The sequence below is a fragment of the Lutra lutra genome, chromosome 15, assembly GCF_902655055.1.
Source record: "Lutra lutra chromosome 15, mLutLut1.2, whole genome shotgun sequence".
In the NCBI taxonomy this organism is placed as follows: Eukaryota; Metazoa; Chordata; class Mammalia; order Carnivora; family Mustelidae; genus Lutra; species Lutra lutra.
In genome coordinates this window covers 3,741,455-3,758,417 of record NC_062292.1, presented here as the reverse complement: position 1 = coordinate 3,758,417, position 16,963 = coordinate 3,741,455, and the positions used below count along the sequence as shown (strand labels likewise).

Below are 16,963 nucleotides of genomic sequence, written 5' to 3'. Positions count from 1 at the left end.
AAAGGATGTGGGGAGCCTGGAGGGCTCAATGGGTTAAGCCTCTTTCTTCAGCTCAGGTCATGATCTCAGGGTCCATGGATCGAGCCCTACATCAGGCTCTCTGCTCAGCAGGAAGCCTCCTTTCCCCCTCTCTCTCTGTCTGCCTCTCTGCCTACTTGTGATCTCTGTCAAATAAATAAATAAAATCTTAAAAAAGAAAAGAAAAGAAAAGAAAAAAGTTCCAACAAAGTCAGAAAACCAAAGTTAAATTCTACCACTGGCCAGTTAGAACAAAGATCATATTTTTATTATGTTAATCTACAAACCATAGAAAATGCCAGATTGTTAGCAGTAAAGGAAGTTCCTGTCAGATGTTAGATTCTATCTTCACATTAATGAATGAGATGATTTGAAAAGATTCATTTTTTTATTCATTTAGCAGATATTTATTAAGCAAGCATTCACTATGAAATTGCATGTGCTAATTTAGGTTTTCAACCAAAGAACAAATTATCCACAGCATGTCCCTTACTTTGTATCAAAAGCTTGACAAAAGATAGACATGATTATTCACTACTGTCAAATCTCTGACATCAGTTCTACTCATTCTCTTTAAAAAATTTTTTTAAATAAATAATAAATAATAATAAAGGGACACCCTTAACATCTGTGGAGTAGGATAATAGCTTAAGTTGGTGAGGAAAAAAAAAAGTCTTCAAATAAAGGATTGGGGGAGGGGAAGTTCGTATTAATTAGAGAAAGGAACACAGTATGCAATTTAAATTAGACATTTGGAAGGGGCAAAACAAACCCTATTTCATGAAAGTCTTGTTTGTTTTTTATCTATTGTTCTTTTTTAATGTACACACTTGACAAAATAGAAAAAGATGGCAACTTTACATCCAATGTCAACGTTTGGAGGATTTTTGTTTGTATGTTGCTTTTTAACTGACTTATGAAATTCGGCTGTCTGGGAGCCATTGGTTCCAAGAGCATTTTAGCCACCATTTTGGCTGATCTATAATCTGGAACCCTGCCCCTAACACAATGTCACACATGTAGAAGATGCTCAAAAATTACTTGTTTGATGAAGAAATGTAGCCCTGTTTCATAAAGAAGATGTGGCTTGGGGATCACTTGAAGATGGTCCAAAAGAAGTAAGACTTGAAGAAGGTTTGAAAATTAATCCAAACATAAAGCTATTTATATATATATATAAATATATATAATATATAATATGTAGTTATATAATATAATAATACCTTATTATATTATACTATTTATATTTATTTATATATATATAATAAAAACACTAAGGTATAAGTAAAGGAGGCTGGTCCTAGAGAGCGAGATTTCCCAACGCCACATACTAGTTTGTAATTCATTAACACTATCTAAAATCTTAACACTGGGTAGGATATATTTGGATGAATATCTACTCTTCTTTGAAAATGCAAATAATTTGGAGAAGATTAAAGAATGCAACCATCTGACATGACTGTTGTACCAGAAAAATTACAGGAATTTTGTCATAGTGTTTATTTAATATATAAAATATAATTACATACTTAAGGTTATGAGATATCATTATGATAACTTAAAACTCACTTTATGTACCCACATATAAATAATACACTGGCTTACATTTCAGATTATATTAGATTGAATCTCCAAAAACCACTGGATTTTTTAATCAAAATTGGTCAAATATTAAACAACTAAAAATAATTTTGGGTACATGCCACTGTAGTGATGAATACATGTTACTATACATTGTCAAAAGCTATAAAACTTTACAGCACAAAGAGTGAACCTGAAGGCATGCATTTTTTTTATCATTAAAGACCCCAGAATGGAATGCAGAATGTGATAAAACACTCTAACTGTATTACAAATGCATAAAACAACCTCATTGAAAGGTGTAGAGGGGTAAGTGCTGACCTAAGTGAGTGGAAATGAGTGAAATCTGCAAGAGTAAAGGCAAAAATGAATCGCGTATAATAAGCCAGTATTCTCGCTGATAAAGCTGGATTCTGCCTGCCCCCCCAGGGATACAAGTTAACAGTCCTGTTACTGCGATCCGTGTGAACTGGAATGAACAAAGAAGTAAATAAATAGATGGCCAGAGCCAAGTTTCTTACTGTTGGAATGAGAAAATACAAACAACCAAGAAGAATAGGCTAGAATTACCCATGTGGCAATCGATTAGAGTTGGCGATATCAATATGAACTCATTTAATTTAACATAAATGCAGATGGTCATGTAAGAAATATTTATAAATATGTGTCTATACACAGTTATATATACACAGACATACACACACATATAATATCCCTGATCTGTCCATTGAGAGGGCCTCGGAGCAACTACGTACCAGCAGCAATGAGCACAGCGTGTGCATCTTGCTTGCTAATACCATTCTCCATAAAAGGAACCAGAGCTCATTGGAGAAACAGCTGATTCTGGAACAAGGGCAGGAAGTAGAAAAGCTGAACCTGGACCATCTTACCATGATAGAAAGCAAAGAAGTGCTCGAAACACACACGTACACACACGCCAGTGATGGAAGTTCGTCAAATGGATGTAGGAGGCGACTGAAAGAGCTCCCGAGGGAACAGTTTGAGCAACAAAATGCATGGATTATAATCCGAAGTATAAAATAAATATCCATGAGTCCATTTTGGTATAAATAAATGACTAAATAAATAAAGAAAGAAATGGAGAAGAAACAAAGCTGCCATGCAAAAGAAGTCCAAGTAATTTACACAACAATCCACCCTCAGGAAGAGGAGCAGAACGCCCACTCCTTCGGTACAGTGACCTCCTCCCACCGAATCCAATAGGGACAGGAAGAGACCCAGCAAGCATTACCTCAGTCAGATGCTACTGGTCAACATCCATAGTAACAAGTCATGCTGGGTACCTGGGTGGTTCAGGTGGTTAAGTGTGACTCTTGACTTTGCTCTGGTCAAGATCTCAGGGTCATGAGATCAAGCCCCATGTAGGGCTCTGCACTCAGTGGGGAGTCTGCTTGAGATTCTCTCTCTCCCTCTCCCTTTGCTCCTTCCCCTGTGCACGTGAGCACATGTGTGCTCTTGCCCTCTCTCTCCAAAATAAATAAATAAATCTTTAAACAAAATAGTAATAAATCATGCCAATAGTACACCCCTTTGATATGATGTAATGAAAAGGGCAATTTCCCTCTGTCATCTTTCACCCAAAAACATATAACCCCATGATAAAAACATCAGACAAATTCTTATTAAGAGACATTCCACCAAATACCTGATTGGTACTCAATACTATCAATATCATCAAAAATAAGAGAAGTCTGGTAAGCTGTCATAGATAGGAAGGCCCTAAACAGACTTGGTCACCAAGTACAGTAAGCTATCCTGGACGGGCTCCTGGAACAGAAAAAGGCCAGGAGGTAAAAACCAAGAAAATATGAATAAAATATAGACTTTTTTTTTATAGATTTTATTTATTTATTTGACAGACAGAGATCACAGGCAGGCAGAGAGACAGGCAGGGAGAGGGTAGGCAGGCTCCCCGCTGAGCAGAGAGCCTGATGCGGGGCTCAATCCCAGGACCCTGAGACCATGACCTGAGCCAAAGGCAGAGGCTTAACCCACTGAGCCACCCAGGCGCCCCTAAAATATAGACTTTAATTAATAAAAAATACATCCATATTGGTTTGATAATTGTAATGAATGTACCATACTCATGTAAGATTTTAACAATGACAGAAATTGGGTGTGGGGTATATGGGAGCCCTCTGCACTCTCTCTGTCATTTTTCTGCAAGTCTAAAACTGTTCTAAAATTAAAAGATATTTAAAATTAATTTGGGAGGAGCTGAGATATCTACTGCATATGACGATTATCTAATTTATACCACCAGCCCCATTCCTAATACTATATATTGGCATCAACCACCTCCAGCTTTCTAAATGGGAAACTCAGATCTGATGTTTTGTCATTACGGCCCCTTCACTTTGATCCTTTTCACTCTAGGATAGATTGTTGGCCATCCCAGCAATTTGGTTGCAAAACCATATAAAGTCAATTACATAGAAAGATTTTCAGAAAGTCATGTATTTTTAAAAACCAGATTTTTCAACAACCATGTAGAGTGACTTTAAGAAACTATGTCTTGTCTATTGTTATTTTACCTTCAGTTCAGAATGCATCGCTGCTTATGTATTACTTCTGTGATTAGTGTCTTATGATCAAGACCAAAAAGATGTCCTCCTAGATAGACTTATACACACCCTCCCCCTCCAAACACACACAGACAGAATTGGGAGTTATTACTATTCTAGTGTGAACTAAGGTCACTCTATATATCTCAAATTTATTTTGAAGAAGCAGTGTCAGAAAAAAAAGAAGTGCCAACTCAATTTCTTTCCCCATTGGAAGTTGCTTATAAGTTAATTCAACTGACACTGAAAACTTCATATGAATGCTTTTTAATTCAGAGAGCCAAAGAATAGCTGGTACCATTATTCTAACTTTGAATATGTTAGGTTAAATGCATATTTTAAAGCCAGTTTTACTACAGGAAAGTCACCAAGTCAATTTTAAATAAATTTGATTATGTTTTATCTCTAGGAAAGCATCTGTTAGTTTTCTAGGAAAATGAATCAACTAGTCATTTTTTTCTACTTGGCCAGAATTGCTACTTCTATATAAATTCATGAAATAAGTACTTCCATGCAAGGCTGAAGATAGCTTTAAAAAGCCAAATCTTAAAATAAAACTGGAAAACAGATTCACTATGAACATTATTTTTAGCATCCCTCTTACAGTACAATATCAATCTAAGCTTTAAACATGGCCTTACAAAAGGGGTTGCTGCCAGGCTCTATTCTTCTCTTTTGACGTGAGCTATAAAGAATTTGAACATAAAATGTAAATGAGAATGCACGGCCAAATAAATAGCTCATTTTAAGGTACTACATATCATATCAGCTTTGGAAGAGAGGTTTGATAAGGGGTCCCCAGGCATTTTTAAGGTGCTCTTAATGTTCAACTACCCCTCTCTTCCTCTGGTCCCTTAACTGATAGATCCCCACACATCTGAACAGACATCTGCAGAACTGTGTCCATGACCATCATTTGATTCATCGATCTTACTACAAATAATTAGGGATGATTTGTAGACTCAAGGCTGGTAACACTCACCAATTTTTTTCTTATACCCTCATTCTCAGCATTCAGTATCACTAAAAATCTATAAATTGTGACAGGTGAATCCTAATCAGAGGAACACAAAATGAGGCTTAAACTCAGATCAGGATGGACTACTCCACATCCAGACATCCACACATGCACAGTGGCCACACCAAACACAGTAAATAGTAACGCTAAAAACAAAGACACTTAAACCCAAATGTTTTACCTCCTACATCTGTCCCTGGTGTTGTTCAGTCAGTCTCTGCAGTGCATTTCCAGTAAAGAATAGTTTTAAGAGGCTTTTCATCTTCCCTAATAAGAGACCATATCCTCTACTACCTTCTAGAAGGAGCTTCAATTTTAACAAGCAAACCAGAGTCCATTCTCTTGTGTTTAACTTGTTTTTATTGGTTTATTTGCCCTAAACTTTTCATAAAACTCAGATAATTCCCAGTTTTAGCCTTCCTAACACTTTCGTAACTAAACTTTCATAGGAATTCTTTTCCTGTCACATCCAGGGAGTAGCTAGTTCCCCTGTTCTAACTTTGAACTATGTTCTGTTAGATGAATATTTTAAAGCCAATTGTACTATTCGGGAAAGTCACCAACCCCATTTTAAATAAACGCTACTCTTGTATTTTTCCTTAGAGACATATTCCTTCCTTGATATTTTGTATATTTCCTGTGACCTTTGTGCTCACAGGATTGTCTATATCACTGGCTTTGTTAGATAAAATACCTTGCCTGTAAAGCTGTCTCTCCTGTTTAGACTCTTCACAAGTAAATCATCAGAATTACATTTTTTTATTATCAGCCACCTTCATAGGTCACAGTTCCTTTAAAATATCTACCTTTTCTCTGAACTTCTTAAAATCTACTTTTTCTTTTGAGAGAGAGCTCAGGTGAGGGGTGGGGCAGGGCAGAGCAAGAGGAAGAAAGAGAAATTAAGCAGGCTACACGCTCAGTGGGGGGCTCCATCTTAGGACCCTGAGTTTGTGACCTCAGTGGAAATCAAGAGTTGGACACCTAACTGAGCCACCCAGGCACCCCAAAATCTACTTTTTAAAATGATATGCAGTACCACCTTGCCTTGATATCCTAAATTCTAATAAGGTCAACTTTCCCAGGATTCCTTTTAAGGCCATGTCAATAATATGTATTATTTGTTAGTCATTGAAAGACACAGAATTGTAATTCTCTCCACTGGCTTCGTCCACCTTCAAAGAGATGACACTGTTGGCAAGATAAAAGGAGAATGCATCAGATGTTCTGGCTTAATGATAACTCATATGTGTATAGCACTATTTTCAAAATATTTTCACATGCATTATCACACATTTAATTCTCACAATAAACTTAGAAGTTTGGAAAAGCAGAAGTAATTGCCTGAAAGCTAAAAACAGTTAAAATTATTTACTTAAGGCTACAAGGCCAAGCAAATGGAAACTGACACCTATTGCGTGGTTCGTTCCATTATAATGCCTTCCTCTTCTTTTAGCAGAATCAAACTTGCATTCAGCAATAATATACTAGAAGTTCCCCATGCCTATTAGTTCTTGCATCTATGCTAGTATTATAATCTATATTAAGAATTCTTAGTTGTTTCTTTTTTTTTTTTTTTTAAGATTTCTTAAGCAATCTCTCCACCCAATGTGGGGTTCAAACTCACAACCCTGAGATCAGGAGTCACATGTTCTATAGTGAGCCAGCCAGGGGCCCCAGAACTCTTAATTGTTTGGAATAGCTACAGTTTGTTCTCTGGGAGCATTGTTTCCCATCCACTAAGAAAAATGAACCTCATATGATCTTGGTTTTATTACTAGCTCCACTATCTTTTCACTGTATAAGCCTGGGAACTGGCTTCAAAACTCCATTGCAAATATTACTAATTTTGCACATTTCACAAGCAAATGTCTTTCCTAATCATAAAGAAAAACAAAAATCCCTCCACATTCTTAACATATAATGATAATAACCAGCTGATTTCTAACATGGGTAATACAATAAGAAAAAAAAAAAAGAAATACTAAGGGGAAAAAAAAAGAAAAAGAAAGTAGAAAATAACCAAGAATTTCTTGTTCACATGGGTATTAAAATATAAGACACATCACAGAAAGCATAATAGAATCACAGCCCTTTTTAAAATTAATCAGATTATAAGGATTGGTTTATATATATTCTAAAGGTTCCATTTGCTTTGATTGGGAAAAAAAGACAATGGGAAAAAACTACACTAGCAGGACACACCTTAAAATAACTTAATAATTTAGTTATAATATATTAACAGCAAATGAAATAAATATCAACTCTTTTGAAATATTGACAAGATACATACACATTTATGCATATGTAGTTTGCATAAATGTGTTTATAAATTATCAAAGAAATGTTAGAAGTAGAAATTTGTGAAAGAATCACCTATTTAGGGGCACCTGGGTGACTCAGTGGGTTGAAGCCTCTGCCTTCATCTCAGGTCATGGTCTCAGGGTCCTGGGATCGAGCCCTCCATCGGGCTCCCTACTCAGCGAGGACCCTACTTCCTCCTCTCTCTCTGCCTGCCTCTCTGCCTACTTGTCATCTCTGTCTATCAAATAAATAAATAAAATCTTTAAAAAAAAAAAAGAATCACCTATTTAACCAAGTAAATAAAGCACAACAAAAATAAATACAAGATTAACCTTTTTTATGGATCCCACAGTTCACCGGGAAAAGATCCACAAAGGATGGAATGATTGGTACATCACAGGGACAATAGTTGGTGTAAAAGCATCGCATGGTGGCAGATGGTAGCTGACTAGGAGAACAAAGGCAAAATAAATGTAAATAAAACTAAGTTTTCTTATAACTTGCAGCCATTGACAAGTACTTGAGACCCTCTCAGTGACATTCCTCAAGGAACTCACAATTGCCTTAAAGTTAATGCTTTGCTAGAGGCAAAAAGCAACTTTAGCTTGACAAGGCTGGTCCCTCCAGGGTTCTGTAAGTCTTCTTTAATAGACGAAAACCCTTTTGAAAACTTCTTTTCTCTCCCCAACTCCCAATTTAAAGGTACAGAGTCAATCACTCGTCACAATCCCAGGGCAGCTCTTTCTGCTCATGGGTCCTGTTCCATACTTTAACAACAACAAAAAAAAAAAAACAAAAAAAAAAAACAAACCTTTTTTTACCCAGAAAATAGCTCAAGAATTCTTTTTGGACCGCTCACTCCCAGCCCTTATCACATCAACAGCTACACTTGTGGGGAGCATAGCGTAACACAGAGATTGCTGAATCACTGTGTTTTATTAACTAAATCTAATGTAACATTGTACGTCAACTATACTGAAAAAAGAAGAGGAAGAATGGAACGATTTTGCTACTCTGATAGACCCTGGCAATGATAAAGGTAAACCAAAGAACTTACTTTAAAAAAAGGACTAAGAGGGGCACCTGGGTGGCTTAGTCCTTGGGCCTCTGCCTTTGGCTCAGGTCATGATGCCAGGGTCTTGGGATCGAGCCCCACATCGGGCTCCCTGCGTTTCCTTCTCCCACTCCCCCTGCTTGTGTTCCTGCTCTTGCTTTCTCTCTCTCTCTGTGAAAAAAATGAATAAAATCTTTATAAAAAATAAAAATAAATAAAGACTAAGAATTGGCTTTATAGTTAATACAACTGTGAAAACTATAGAAAACCTTTTAAATATTAGACGTAAACAAATTTTAAAAGATTATGTTCCAGAACGTATACCTTATGTAAGATTTTACTTATTTATTTGACAGAGAGGGGAGGAAGAAGCAGACTCCCCGCTGAGCCAGGAGCCTGATGCAGGACTCAATCCCAGGTTTTTTGTTTTGTTTGTTTGTTTTTAAGATTTTATTTATTTATTCAGAAAGTATACTTTGTATAAACAGAGAAGAGACACTCCATATTTAGAAGTGTTGGGTCCCCCCAAAATTGGGTACCCCAATAATGGGTCCGTGATTAAAGGAGCGAGACTGATACAAAGCAAAGGTCAAGCAAAGCTTTATTTCTATTTCGCGCCAAGCATCAGGAATCAGACCGACGGTCAAACAGACCGGTCAGGGCCGCCCCTACCGAGAAGACAACCACTCCCTGCTTTCCAGACTAACTTTTATAGAGCAAAGGCCATGGGGTTGGGCCTGGCCACACACAGGTGGCCAATGAGATTGTAACACACACACACAGGAAACTCCAGTGATGCTAGGCGACTAATTGAATTACAATTTACCCTAGTAGACATTTGAACCAGCCTATCACCTAGTTCAGAATTGGCGCCCAAAAGGTGCCCAAAGGGCGGAGCCCACACACCTTGGTAGCTAGGAGACAGTATGCGCCCCCACTGATTGAATACCTCCACCTGGCCTGACCCACCCTTGTATTTGGTCTTTGCTACCTGGGACTGGTTTCCTGGACTTGCTTTTAAGTAAGTTCCCCTGCGGGGGCAGGGGTAGGGGGTAAGGTCAATTTAAGCTTTACAGCAAAATGGCAGTTCAACCGGGATGGGGCTGCTCTGGCTGAAGAGGCCCTTACAGAAGTAATGGTCACTAGTTCAGGGATATTATGGTCTTTGGGTTCTGATTCCAGTGTGACCTTGGGCAAGAGACCTTTCACCCAAATAACCTTATTTTTTAAATGATGGTATAGGATTGGATAACTTCCAAAGTCCTAATACCTCTAGAATCTTGTGATTCTAGGAATAACAGTGTAAGGGCACCAGCCTGAATGTAACCAATTTTAGACCTCGAGTAGGAAATAGGAAGTTTCTTTTCCACACCCCAGAGGTAACTGGCTTTTCTCTCACAGCAACAGCATCTCCAGCAATTCAACTGCTTGATAAATTTACCTTCTCCTCCTTTTCATGATAATGTGTTATTATCCAATCATAACACATTACAATATAATTCTGTTATAACCAATGGGAAATAACTTTCTCGTAAGAAGATGTGTAATGCGTCTTTCAAACTTTAAACCAGAAAAGATCAGTGTGTGTCAATTTGCAAAAACAATTCAGCTTCAAGAGAGCTGTGTGAGCCTGAAGAAATGCTTACTGTGCAGTCATTAGCCAAATGGCTTGTAAATGAAATTGCTACACACATGTTCATTGCTAATGATTTCTTAACTTAATCTTCAGAGTGTAAGACTAAAACTTTTATGTCTGCCTTTTCTAATTTCAAATTCAAGCCATAGCCAGAACACAATAACCTTTGATTCTAACTCTTCTGTGAAGGACTCCCGTATCATTCCAAAATTCCTAAAAGCACAATGTAAATAACAAGGCAAAGGTAATTTTCCATGTAACAAGTTACTGACCAATGGGATTCTTTAAAGAAGAGGGAGGCAGGCAGAAGAGGGGAGGAGACAAAAGAAAGTATCACTGAAATTCATTTTAGCCGCAGTAACACAACCCCCCCCAGTTGTTTCTTCTACAAGCGCGCCTCCTTTTAATGCTTTGTTGCATTTTGCAGATACCGCATTTTTTACAAATCGAAGGTACGTGGCAACGCCGAGTCGAGGAAGTCTATCAGGGCCAGTTTTCAAACAGCATTTATTTCGTGCCTCTATGTCACAGTTCACTAAATCTCAAAATATTCCAAACTTTTCCATTGTTATTATATTTGTTACAGTGATCTGTGACCAGGGATCTTTGATGTCACTATTGGAATTGTCTTGGAGCACTAAGAACTGCACCCATGTAAGAAAACAATAAACTTAATCCACAAATGTTACATGCCTCCTGACCGCTCCATTCACTGACGGCTCTTCCCTGTCATTCTCCCTCTCCTCTGGCCTCCCTAATCCCTAAGACAAAACAATACTGAAATTAGGCCAACTAATAACCCAACAACGGTCTCTCAGTGTTCAAATCAAAGAAAGAGCTGCACTTTGTTCAGTTTAAAGCAAAAGCTAGAAATGATTCATCTCAGTGAGGAAGGCAATGCTGAAAGCTGAGACAGGCCGAGAGCTGAGACAGGCCAAGAGCTAGGTCTCTTGCTCCAGGCAGCCAAGTTGTGAAATCATAAATTTAAAGTGCATATATAAGTACATCAGTGATAAGAAAGTGAAACAGCTTGGGCTGCCCGGGTAGCTCAGTTGTTTAAGTGGCCGGCTCTTGGTTTCGGCTCCGGTCATGAACTCAAGGTCTTGGGAACCAGCCCCAAGGTGGGCTCTACGCTCAGCTGGGAGCCTGCTTGTCTGCTCTCCCTCTGCCCCCTCCTCACAGTGCGCGCACATCCACACAGGCTCTCCCTCTCTTTCTAAAATAAATAAATCCTTTTAAAAAAAGAAAAGAAGGTAAAACAGCTTTATTGCTGATAAGAATAAAGCTTTAGTGGTCTGGATAGAAGACCAAACCAGCCCTAACTTTCTCTTAAGAGAATGAATTAGGGGACACCTGGGTGGTTCAGTCCGTTAAGCATCTGCCTTTGGCTCAGGTCATGATCCCAGGGTCCCGGGACTGAGTTCCATGTCGGGATCCTTGCTCAGCACGGAGCCTGCTTCTCCCTCTGCCTGCTCTGCCTGTAGCTCTTGGTGTTTCTGCTCTCAATCTGACAAATAAATAAATATAATCTTAAAAAGAGAGAGAGAGAGAGAATGAATTAGACCAAAGCCTAATCCAAGAGCAAGGCCCTAACTCTCTTCAATTCTGTGAAGGCTCAGGGAAGTGTGTTAGGTGCTCAAGACAAGTCTGAAGCCGAGATGGATCGTGAGGTAGAAGGAAAAGAAGCCGACTCCCTAACATACAGATGCAAGGAGAAGTAGCCAGTACTGACAGAGAAGCTGCAGCAAATCATCTGGAAAATCGAGCTAAGATAATTAATGCAGGTGGTTATGAGGGAGCAAAAGAGCAGCTGAAGACAAAGCATAAACTGATCCCTGCAACCTCCCCCCAGGGTGGGACATGCACGGTATTCTTCTAGGAAGCTCCCTACTGTCTTAAAGTTAATGCTTTACTAGAGGGAAAAACCACCTTAACTTGACTATAGCCAAGGCAGGCCTCCAGAATCCTATAGGTCATCTTCTTTAGCATATGGAAGTTCTTTTGAAAACCTCCCTTTTTCCTTACCTGCCCCAGCCCCATAGTGTATGATCAATTGCTCCTGAGAACCCCAGTGCAGCTCTTTCTGCCCATAGGTCCTCCCTGTGCTTTAATAAAACCACTTTTTTTTGCACAAAGACATGTCTAGAATTCTTTCTTGACCTTCCGCTCTGGACCCCTACCCCACCACACCTCACTTCTATTCCAAAACTACATCATTTACACTAAACAACAGATTTTCAGTGTAGATGAAACAGTCTTCTTCGGGAATATGCCATCTAGGACTTTCATAATTAGAGAAGTCATTATCTGGCTTCAACGCTTCAAAGGACACGCTGACTCTCTCATTAGCGGCTAATAGAGCTGGTGACTTTAAGTCGAAGCCAATGCTCGCTCACCATTCCGAAAATCCTAGGGCCCTTAAGAATTAAGCTTAATCTACTCTCCCTGTGCTCTAGAAATGGAACCACAAAGCCTATAGAACAGTACCTCATCTGTTTACAACAAGGTTTACTGAATATTCCAAGCCCTATTGAGACCTATTTTAACCCCAGTTGAGACCTACTGCTCAGCAGAATGTTCCTTTATTCCTAATGTTCCTTTCAGAATATTACTGCTCATTGACAGTATAGCTGATCACCCAAGAGCTCCAATGGAGACGTAAGACGTGATTCATGCATCCACTCTGCAGGCCATAAATCAAGTAGTCATTTTTACCTTTCAAGTCTTCTTATTTAAGAAATACATTTCATACAGTTGGAGCTGCCACAGATAATGATTTCTGTGATGGATCTGGGCAGAGTCAATTGAAAACTTCTTGGAAAAGATTCATCATTCAAGATGGCATTAAGAACAACCATGATTCATAGGAAAGGTCAAATTACCAACATGAATATGAGTTTGGAAGAAATCGATTCCAACCCCCATGGATGACTTTGAGGGATTCAAGACTCCAGAGGCAGAAGGAACTGCAGATGTGGTAGAAGTAGCAAGAGCACTAGAATGACAAGTGGAGCCTGAAGATGGGACCAAATTGTTGGAACCTCGATAAAACTTGAACAGATGGCGAGTTGTTTCCTAGAGATGAGCAAAGAAAGTGGTTTCTTGAGACGGAATCTGCTCCTGGTGAAGATGCCATGAAGGCCGCTGCCATGACCCCACCTACACATAGTTGCCAACACAGTGGCAGGATGAGAGTGCGCTGATTCCAATTACGAAAGAAGTTCTGCTGTCACACAATGGTACAGAACAGCAACACATGCTTCAAACTGTCATGAAATTAAGACTCAGCTCATGCAGGAAATCTCACTGTTGTCTTATTTTAAAAAACTGCCACAGCCCCCCCAGCCTTCAGCAACCACCACCCTGATGGGTCAGCTGCCACTGATGTCAAGGCAAGACCCTCTCTCCACAAGAACATAACTTGCTGAAGGCTCAGGTGAGAGTTAGCATTTTTCAGCAATAAAATATTTTTAATTGAGGTATATACAATTTTTAGGCATAAGGCTACTTCACAATTAATAAACTACCGTGGAAAGTAAACAAAACTTTTATACACACCAGAAAACCAAAAACTTCATTTGACTAGTGTTATTGTGATACTCACTTTCTTGCACTGCTCTGGACTAGAAACTGCAGTAACTCAGAGGTATGTCTGTATCTGCTTTGCCCCCAGGCTTTCTATCTCTAAAACTGTTTTAAATGCCTCACGATGCTGAACTTCCGTTATGATCCCCTCTAATCCATACACATTAAATTCATAAACACTAAAGTCCCGTGTAACTTGGTACTCATTTCTTTTTCTTTTAAAGATTCTATTTTTAGGTAGTCTCCACACCCAATGTGGAGCTCAAACTCACAACTCCGAGATCAAATCACACATTCTACCCACTGAGCCAGCCAGCTGCCCCATACTCACTTCATTACTATCCAGGGGGCTCTGCAGACTAATCATTTAGACTACAAGTAAGAGACATTACCATTTCTATAGGAAAAGCAGCTTAACAACTTGACACATTTCCTAAACAAGAGATTATAATCTCACAAATTTGCTATATATTAACAAGAACCAATATTTCAGTTCATATCTCACAAAGGAAGCATCACATTCATTTACTGCCATAAAATACAATAAGTTAAACAGCTATTTAGTAGTTTTTTAGTTCATTATATTCCTGAAGCCATCTGATTTAATCAAAACTCCCAGGATTCCGGTTAAGACACGTCCAGCCCCTGGAAGAGTCCCACTACTGTCAATAAGGCTTTGCCCTCTTGATGCTCTTGGGAACCCCGCAGCCATCACGTCAACAAGTTCAAGCAGCCCGCTGAAGACTGAGACCGCAAGAGAGTAACGGTGGTGTCCCAGTCACCAACCAGCCAGCCTCTTCTGACCCAGCAGCTGTCCCTATGAGTGAGTCCCAGCAAACTCAGCTGAGCCCTGCTGAGCAAAGCCTGAACTGCTGATTCCACAAAGTCACAAGCTGTGTAAACGGCTGCCACCCTAAGCCACTAAGTTCTGATGTGATTGCTACAGTGCAAAGTCTAACTGATAGAAAACTCAAAGCCTTGGGGCACCTGGGTGGCTCCGTGGGTTAAAGCCTCTGCCTTCTGCTCAGGTCATGATCCCAGGATCCTGGGATTGAGCCCCACATCCAGCTCGCTGCTCGGCGGGGAGCCTGCTTCCCCCCCCTCTCTCTCTGCCTGCCTCTCTGCCTACTTGTGATCTCTGTCTGTCAAATAAATAAATAAAATCTTAAAAAAAAAAAAAAAAAAAAACTCAAAGCCTTGTAGGGAAGCCAGAGTTGTATACAAGAGAACACAGAACAGCACGAGGGCGGCAATATGGACCCAAGGGTAAGAGTCATGGATGATTTGGAGGAGCGGGTGATTACCGGGCTGGGTGCAGTGTGGAGGATTACAAGACACTGTTAGGAAAAGAATCACAGAAAAGATGATGCATATTATTTTCCTTCATTCTGAGGAAAAGAACTACTTCAGGAGGTGATAGACTTACCCAACCTCTGCTTCCTCCATCGTTAATCCAAATCCCCCAGAAGGAACGTCAGAACCAAATCACCATCTGTGAGCTACTGTTTCCACTGGGAAACCACAGAGTAGTCTTCCAACCAAAAAGTCTCTCTCTCAGACCCCAAGGAGTTTCACTAAGACTGAAATCAGCTTCTTCTCTGAGAAAACACCAAACGGCGGATGATGCCAGTGTGTTGGAAGGGCCGGGGGACCCCGGAATGCAAGGCCACAGAGCTGGCATCTGGGGCCAGAGTTGCAGCTATGGTCAGGGTGGGGTGGAGGCCACAGAGCTTGAAGAGCTCAGGGAGGCAAGGGTGAAGACAAGGAATGGATCCCCGTCACCACACTGGACCCCCTGCTTAAGGACATAAAGATCAAGTCCCTGGAAGGGATCTATACCTTCTCCCTGCCCATCAGAGAATCTGAGATCATGGACTCTTTCCTGGGAGCATCCCTCAAGGATGCGGTTTTGAAGATCAGGCCTGCATGAAAGCAGACGGTGCTGCCCAGTGGACCAGGTTCAAGACGTTTGTTGCCATCGGGATTACAGTGGACACGTCGGGCTGGGTGTTAAGTGCTCCAAGGTGGTAACCACTACCACCCATGGGGCCATCATACTGGCCAAGCTTTCCATGTGGCAAGCCTACCGGGGGAACGAGATCAGCCTACCCAACGCGTCCCAGGCAAGGTGACCAGCCACTATGGCTCTGCCCAAGAGCGCCTCACTGCACCCCCAGAGGTATGGTTTTAGCCCCTGTGCCCAAGAAGCTCCTGATGATGGCCAGTGCTGACGACCGCTACACCTCAGCCAGGGGCGGCACTGCCACAATTGGCAACTTTGCCATGGCTGCCTTCAACACCATTTCCAAGACCTACAGCTGTGTCACCCCTGACCTCTGGAAAGAGACCGTGTTCACCAAGTCTCCCTATCAGGGATTCACTGACCATCTTGTAAAGACCCACACCAGGCTCCTGCTGTGGCCACCACATACAAGAAAAATAAAGTGAACTAAAGCTTGTTTAAGGGACACCTGGGTAGCTCAGTTGGTTGAGCATCTGCCTTCAACTCAGGTCATGATCCCAGTGTCTCCTGATCAAGTCCTGCCCCAGGCTCCTTGCTCAGCAGGGAGCCTGCTTCTCCCTCTGCCCACTGCGCAGCTCTCACGCTCTCTCTCTTTCCCTCACTGGCAAATAAACAAATAAAATCTTAAAAAAAAAAAAAAGACTGAAGTCGGGCAAGACCTTGAAGATGCAGCCAAGTTGAACCGTCTGTTTAACTCAGCTACGTTCAGTTCCCTGTGATCTCCCAGAAGTCAGGCTGAGAAAATGACAATGCACTGTCACTGCAGATGGCAGGACAAGCACTCTGAGCAGGCAGATACATCGAGAGAAACATCGAGAGAAAGCGAATCCTTATCTAGAAAGAGGCTCCAAAACTCAAGACTGGAATGTCCTGAGCTTCTGAAACAATTCAAATGCCCAACAATAAGACAGTATTTAAATACATGCTAGTGTAACTGTAATGAAGAATATAAGGAAGCTACTAAAAATAACCTTTCGAAGAGCCTTCAATGACTTGGGAAATTCTCATAAAATCAGATACAAAAATTACATATATATAATGATCCCTATTCTGTAGAAAAATAAATCATAGGGAGAAAAAAAGTAAGTTTGCCTAAATGTCTATAGTAACCTTGGGTACCAGGATCATGGGTGAATGTTTTCTTTCTTATATATTTCCAAAT

General features: G+C 40.3%; 1 protein-coding gene and 1 pseudogene across 8 annotated transcripts in view; one reads left to right on the top strand and one right to left on the bottom strand.

Moving 5' to 3' along the window:
* DNM3 (dynamin 3) overlaps positions 1-16,963 on the bottom strand; it is a 553,426-nt gene that overhangs the window by 489,070 nt on the left and 47,393 nt on the right. The gene's annotated exons all lie outside the window — the stretch shown is intronic.
* On the top strand, positions 9,602-16,226 carry LOC125086220 (40S ribosomal protein S2-like; annotated as a pseudogene).